This window comes from Cygnus olor, chromosome 9, assembly GCF_009769625.2.
Source record: "Cygnus olor isolate bCygOlo1 chromosome 9, bCygOlo1.pri.v2, whole genome shotgun sequence".
NCBI lineage: Eukaryota > Metazoa > Chordata > Aves > Anseriformes > Anatidae > Cygnus > Cygnus olor.
In genome coordinates this window covers 25,976,632-25,984,336 of record NC_049177.1, presented here as the reverse complement: position 1 = coordinate 25,984,336, position 7,705 = coordinate 25,976,632, and the positions used below count along the sequence as shown (strand labels likewise).

General features: G+C 54.6%; 1 long non-coding RNA gene across 1 annotated transcript; it reads left to right on the top strand.

Moving 5' to 3' along the window:
• Nucleotides 1–587: 587 nt before the first annotated feature.
• On the top strand, nucleotides 588–3,631 carry LOC121074946. Its single transcript, XR_005822644.1, has 3 exons — nucleotides 588–1,437; nucleotides 2,523–2,528; nucleotides 3,619–3,631. It is a non-coding gene; the product is annotated as an uncharacterized LOC121074946 (long non-coding RNA).
• The last annotated feature ends 4,074 nt before the right edge of the window (nucleotides 3,632–7,705 follow it).

Here is a 7,705-nt window from a genome sequence, read left to right as displayed (position 1 = left end):
TCACAAGCCTGCCATTTATTTTAGTGCCCTGCGACTTGAGGTGTGTCCAAGAGCCAGGTGCATCACCGTGTCCCCGACAGGTCCCACAGAGCCATGCCAGGCACCGCCCGTTCCGCTCTGCAGCTGCAGGCACAGCCACAGGAGCTGCGGTCTGGGGGCACCGGGCTGCAGCTGCAGCGAGGCTGAGTGGCCGGCGTGCCTGTGGGCACCCCGTGAGGCTCCCCACACATGGCCAAGTCCTTGGTGAAAATCACGGCAGTTGTGTGACCAGGGAAAGCCAGGGTTGAGGCTGGAGCAGCCTCCAGCGCTGGGGCACCGGCAGCACCCGGGGGCCAGGCTGAGGGCCCCCTCCCGGCAGCCCTGGCCCATGCTGCACCCAGGGTTTCAGGAAGAGGGGAAAGGGTTTCTCTGCTGTTCCGAAATGAGAACAAATTTCCACCAGGCCTATGGAAACGGAGGGAGGCGTTTTCTCTCATTTGAGAAGCAGTCACTGCTGTATACCCATTTTAATCGCAGCATCGCAGTGCCAGATCTCCAAAGTGCCATGCTCCTCCTGCAGGGCGACCTTGCAAAATGACCTTGCACAGGCAAGTAGCAGCAGGGCTTTCTGCAGGCTGAGGGCAGGCAGAGAACAGCTTCCAGCTAGCGGAGCAGGAAGGAAAAGAGTGCCGGGTGTGCAGGCGACCGAAGGGGAAGGGACGGGAGAGGTGCGTCTGAGCGACGGAGGGGAGCACAAAATGGCAAGCGCTTCTGTGCTCCTCGCACAGCGAGACCGCAACCCTGCCATCACGGAGACGCACTGAACAGAGCAACTCAGCACTGGAGCAAAACAAGGTGGGTGTGAAGAGGCTAGGAAAGGAGTCGTGATGTTTTGGTAAAATGTAAATTAGCGTTCAGCAGCGTGCTCGGCGAACAGTGATCCAGATATGAAAGTAAGTATGTTATGATGGAAACAAGGTAAATGAAGTCTAATAACCCCAGCAGTTTAGAGGAGGAGTGCTCCAGCATTACGATTGGTTCAGATGTGTCAGTAACAAGAAGATGCATTAAAATCATGAAGTGTTTTATTTTTGGAAAGATGATGTATTTCTCTTGAGCTTAATAGTGTCCTAATCCCACTAAAAGAAAGACTAAGTTATAATGTGAGCTCCTAAATAATGTATCACAGGTCAATTTTGAAACACACCAGAAAGCATCATTTAGCACTGAAGGTTTTTTATTCCCTTTAGGTATGGTAATGCATTAGTTGGATCCCAACTTCTTCGGCACTGCAAGCGTCTCGGTGGCTCTTCCCATCACACACACGCACTATTCGGCAGGAATTGGCTTTGCAGCTTTATAATGGGCCTCCTGTCTTGCAAAGCTTTGGGATCGCTCCTTTTAATGTGGATTTATGGCCACTTGTACTCTTGCTCTTCACAAAAACATCAGGAATAGGTTAGGTAAAATGTTAGGCAGTTTAAATAAGCATCAACCCTTGCTGCGCCAAGGGATTGATGGGAGACCAGCAGTGGCAGTGCTGGAGCCAGCTCTGGACTCGCAGCTCCCAGCTGCTGGCCAGCCTTAGCACAGGGACTGACCCCATCCTCCAGTGCTGTACGGAGCTGGTCTCGTACTGACACAGATTTTAGCTCTGTGGTACATAGGCAAAACATATACATGTTTATTCTGGAAGGAGAACAACTTATTCTGTAAACTGTAGTTAGCCATTACATGTTTCGATATCAGGATACTGGATAGCTGGGTACCATCCCCGAGAAAGGCTGCCCAATTAAAGAGCCCTCAAATGGAGGCAGTACAGGCAGGGATGCTAAAAGCCTGTAATAAAACTCTTCCCCAGGCTGACAGAGGTAATTGCTGTGAAACCCATTTCCATACATGCTCCCCATCACGAAGCCAAAGCACGTGCCGTGAGCACGGCCTGGCTCCTTCTCCTCCCGAGGTGCCTCCAGGCCGCTGCCGGCCCAGCACCAGCACCGACCTGCCCGTGCATGAAAAACAAGAAGGGGATGGTGGAAAATGCTAATTTGCTTTTCTGAAGAACAGCCTTTCTCTTCCTCTGCAAACCCACTGAGCAAGGACCCGCAGCCGCAGGCATCGCCATGGTTACTGCTTGGCGCACGCACGCTGCCTGCTCCGGCGACACCAGCGCTCGGCCAGGCTGCGGGAGCAAGGCAGGAGCCGGAGGAGGACGCAGAGGGACACGATCGCACTTGGCGACACGCTGCCACGAGGCTGGGCCCTTCGGGTCGGCCCCGGGCAGAGATCTGCTCGTGGCGCCCATGAAGGCTCGGTGGAAGCCAGGATGTGTGAGTGCAGGCACTGCTCAGGTCATGGGGACAGGTAGCACGCCCAACGTCGTCCTGCCCCACGGCCATGCCCCCGCGGTACCCCGGTGCTGCTGGCTATAGCTGCGGTTCAGTTACGTCTGTTTTTATTTGGTGGAATTGTCTCTGCGCTGGCTAAACACCTAAGTCTCATAGCACGTGCTGAGTAACATTTGGCAAAGAGCCGCAGCAAAGCAGCGTGTGGCCGGGCCTCGAGAAGGCCGCCGACGTGGTGCAGTAGGGTGGAAGAAGGTGAGATGAAAAGCACTGAACATCACGGGGTTGATGGTCACGCCCTGGCAAGAAATGGGACAGCGCTCGCGGGCGAGCCTAACAGAAAGGTGGAAAGGAGGAAACACTGCGGTGGTGCTCCTTGCCTCCACCAGAAGTTTGAAGAGCAACACATTAGAATTGCACCTCATGAGTGCACATGGATGCATCAGCTGCATGCAGGATTATTTAAGAAGCTTTAAGAACCACATTTTTGAAAGCATTTAGGAAATAGGTGAAGGCAGAGCTAAAGTCCCACTTGAAAACACGTGAGCAGAAATGGGCTGATGTTATACCACTGCAATTCACTAGAAATCACACTGGAAGTGCCAGGGTTGTGCTTGTTTGTTGGTTTTCCCTTTACATCAAAGCCATTTTATTTCCAGAGCCTTCAACCTGAGCTCCCCCTGGGCGACACCTGGCTAACAAAGCTGCGGGCAGGGTCTGGGCTGTGACCTGGTCCCTGTGCCAGTCCCGAGGCCACCTCTGTCCCGGGCAGTGAGTGTCCCCAGGGGACCGAGGCCCGCTGGCCATGCCCCGGCAGGGGACACGGCGCCCGCAGGCCCAGCCTCTGCGGGCACGGCGCTCTGCGCCCAGGCCTCCGGGCTGCGGCCAGCGAGGAACAGGCCCAAGGGGTGACGTGGGGCCCTGGCGGCAGCTGCAGCACCGGGCCGGGAGCGAAGGGACAGCAGCGCTTGTGTCCTGCCGGGAGCAGGCGGCTGCTCGTCCTGCCGTCAGCGGGGGCAGGACGGGGGGCACAACTCGCGGCTGGACGTGGGGCAGGCCGGGGGGCACAGCTCGGAGCAGGCCGGGGGCAGGAGGCCCCCGCGGGCCGTCCCTGGGCGCGGCCCCCCCGCAGGCTCCGCTCGGCCCCGCGGGGCGGCCTCGTGCTCCCGGTGCCCGCGGGGGGGCGGCCCCGGGCTCCCCGCGGCGCTGCGAGCGGCGGCACCAGGGGGCGCCCGCGGCGGCCGCAGCCCGGCCCGGCCCGGCCCGGATCCGCGGGCAGGGGAGCGGGGGGGAGGTACGGAAAGAGGAGGAAGGGAAAAGGAAAGAAAGAGAAGGAAAAAGGGAGAAGAAAGAGGAGAAGCAAATAAAGAGAAGCAAAAGAGAGGAGAGGAGAAGAAGTGAAGGGAGAGGAGAAAGAAGAGAGAGAAAAGCAGAGCAGAGCGAGCAGAGCAGAGGGAAAGGAAAGGAAAGGGAAGGGAAGGGAAGGGAAGGGAAGGGAAGGGAAGGGAAGGGAAGGGAAGGGAAGGGAAGGGAAGGGAAGGGAAGGGAAGGGAAGGGAAGGGAAGGGAAGGGAAGGGAAGGGAAGGGAAGGGAAGGGAAGGGAAGGGAAGGGAAGGGAAGGGAAGGGAAGGGAAGGGAAGGGAAGGAAATGTTTGTCCACCCCTATAGCAAAAAAAAAAAAAGCAGACTTTTTCCCAGTGTCCAGTCCGATCCTCTTCTGGAAGTGTCTCCCTTTCCCTTGCCCCCAGCACGTGGTGCCCAGCCCTCCGCAATTGCTCTGTGTTGCGTTGGGAGCCTTGCCTTCCCCAGCTGTGTGACAGGAGCAGGCAGGACCGGGATCCCTCGCAGGGTGCCTTGTGGCCCAGCTACAGCTGCTGGTGCCCAGAGCTTGCCAAGGCTCGCCCCGTGCCCGGGGCAGGTGGTGCAGGAGATGTGGGATTCGGCTGCCAGCAGCGGGAGCTGCAGGAGAGTTGCTGCAGCATCGCCGTGCCTGCTGCCCTGGTGCGTGGCTGTGCAGCCCTCCTGCCTCCTGCCCCGGGTTGGGAACCATCCTGCTCGTGCGCTCAGTGCCGTGGGGACTCACTGCCCCTCAAGTGTGCACATTCTCTGTGGTGAGGGTGAAACCCTTCCCGTTCAAGAACATGATTTATCACATCTTTGACAAAACGGAGCAGTGTTGATCTGAGCCACCTGCCGTCATGCAGGATGTGAGGTGTTGAAAGCTTCGTCTCCACTATAGCAACCCACACTGTGCTCTGTAATTCTCAATAATTACCTCGTTTACTTTCCCTATGATATCTCAGGTATTCTGTTCTGTATTTCACTGGCTCTGCTTGCCGTAGATTTGCAGTCTGCATTCAAAGACTGCAAAGCCAGAAGAGATCGCTGTGATTTTCCAGTATGACCTCCTTCATAATACAAACTGCTGCACTCCCCCAGCCACATTCCTGCCTGGCTGCAGCATCTTGCGTAGGAAAAAATTATCTCGTCTTAAAAAAGCCACTGGGGTAGGAGGCTCATGCTGGCTCTCAGGGAAGCGCTCCAGCGCGTGGTTATCCTGGCTCTTCACGTTTGCCCCCACTCTGGCATCACAGAGCTTCAATGTGCAAGCACTGGATCTTAAACACACTTTTGTCTGCCAGACCAGAGAGACCTAAAGGCAGCAAATTTTTGTTCTCCTTATAGGTGTTCATAAGCTGTAATCAAATTACTGTAATTATCTCTCTGTCAAACTAGCCAGGGTAAGCTCTCTCGTGCGGAGTGCTGAATATATTTTGAAACCGGACCTTAAGTTTTAATCCACCACCTTCCAGAGCTGAAGGAGAAGCAGCAGCTATTTTTGTGGGGTTTTCTTGTCTTCATTTTCAAATCTAAGTGAATGTAAAAGCAATTCCACAGCCAACCAAAATGTGAGAAAGGGACAAATGTATAAAATAAATCCAAGTGCGCTCATAGCACTGCAGTGCTGAAAATATTCAGCAGTCCAGATGCGGGCTGTTAGTGGTGGCCGAACAGAGAGCATCCTGCCAGCTACTGAAATCCTGGTAGCGTCAATTCAGCAACTATCACTGAACATTGCACAGCCCCTAGAGCTACGCGGTGTTGCCTTGGAGACATTTTTCATGCAGCAGCGTGGACAAGGTTTCCTTGTGCAGTTCACGTTGCGTTTGACTTGTATCACGACACTTGCACCCCTCCTGCCCCGGTGCCATCCGATGCCACAACGTGCTCGTCCCTGCACTGCTGCAGAAAGCAACTCACAAAACCTAGTCGAAACTGCAGGGATCTGTATTGTTTGGAGTTTCAGTTTTCCAGGTCTGTTTGCAGGGTACACGGAAAACCTAGCCAAACACCTGATTCACCCCTCTGTAAGGTACAGCAACTCCAAAAGTTAGGTTTAAGAGTAATTAGTGGAGCAGTCTGGTTTGAAAAGCAAGGTTTGAAAAGGAAGGGAGCGTCAGAGCTGGAGGGCAGAGCTTTAACCCCCGGCTTCTCCAGGAGGAGCAGGGATGGGGAGGGATTTCTCTCCCTTCGCTTCCAGCCTGGACTCGAGGCCCGCAGTGCCGAGCTGAGCTCTGAGGGCCAGCAGCGCACGCGGGTCCCCGCCGGGTCACTGCGGCCGGTCACGGTCACGGTGCTCCCCGCGCCCCGAGCACAGCTGCGGGCAGCCAGGCTGGGTGCTGGACTTGAACGCCGACCGTGCGATCAGCACAGGCTTTGTGCTCGCAGTTATAAAAGTATTTGGGCCTCCGGGTCTGCAAGCTGGGCAGCGCAGTGCTCTGCCTCTCTGCTCTCATACCAGCTGAAATCTTCTTTCTGTACATATGTAAATCCTCCAGCTAATGCCTCAGGTAGAATGCACGCTGTTTATTCATGTGCGTGGTGGTTGCGACCAGCAGCTAGACCTGTTAGGAGAGAGGTTCCAGTTCATGAGGGGTTAGGAGACAAAGCTGCGGGCTTGCCCAGCGTGGGCATTGGTAAAGAAGAAGAGTTGCTTTAAAAGCCAGCAGTTGCTCACTTTGGAAGACATTTTGGTCCTGCTCTGCAGCTCAGACCAAATGCTTTTCTGTTAGTGGGTTAAAATAAAAACAGCAGCAGACATATCAATAAGGTGGCAGCAGGCCATAATCCTCGATGGTTAAAACTCTCCAGGACTCAGTATTTGTACTTTGGGGTAGCTCAGTGGAAGTCAGTGGAATTGCAGCAGCTTCCACCAGCCGCTGATCAAGTCTTCGCATTCTTCTTACTTTGTCCTCATTGTGGGGATATGGCGGGACCTGGGCCAAATGACCGATTCCTGTTAAACTCACTGGTTTGGAACTCGCAGACCAAGGCATGCACGCATGGAAAGCTGCTGCAGTGCTCACGTGAACGTGAGGGAGCTGGCGGCCGTGCCACGTCCCTCCGCGAGGATTCGCTCGCACCGCAGGAGACCAGTGCTGGCCCGGCACGCAAGCTGCCCCCAAAGGCAGCCCTCGGCACGTGTCCTGCGGCTCTGACTGCTCCCAGCCTTGATCTTGCCAGTGGTTGGAAAGTTTCGTGTAAGTGCCTACAAATGCACCGCTTGTTAAGGTAAACAGGTATCGGCTCACCTCTTTGGGCGTTCTCCAGTCCAACATCCCTTTTATGTTTGGCTCACGCACCTACCAGAAGACTAATCTTGTTTGTTAATCTGATTCTTTTTGTCACCTTGTTTAGCTAAGGGAACTGATTTTAAAATAGACAAGATTGTAAACAAGAGCAGCAAATGGTGCTTGAAAGCTCCTGAGAGCCCCAGTGCTCCCATTGTTCCAGCGAGGAAGTGAGCCGCCTGAATTACATCTGCATGTGTCAGACGGAGCCGGAGCCGGGCCTCCAGCTTCAAGCCCTCCGGTCTGGTGGAGCCTTTTGTCTGAGGATGTAAAACCTCAGACGGCATTTGGCCACCGCTCCCTCTGGAGATAACCCTGCTTGGGGCAATTTGCTTAACTTTGTTCCGAGGCTGTCAGCGGTGGCGGCGGCCACGGAGGGACCCTCAGTGGATTAGTGTTCACACAGAGGCTTTGTAACAGGCCTTCAAACACATACCCATACGGAGTTAGTTTAAGAAAAACAAACTGCTAAAATGACAATACATTTGAATAAAATGTTTACAAGATTTTTAATATTCACATACTATTAATGCCCCATGCGAGTGGTTCTCCAGTACACTGTGACACGGACAGATGTGAAGAAACAAGCCAAAAGGCCTCCTGAGGGATGAATGCCCCTGGCTGACTGTACAGCAAGCAAGAGCAGCTCTTAACTCCACTCGGAAACTGTCCCCATTTCCAGGTCCGTATAAGCTTGCGTCCAGAGGAAAAAGGCTGAGAAAACAGGGGAAACCACTATAAATTCTCACG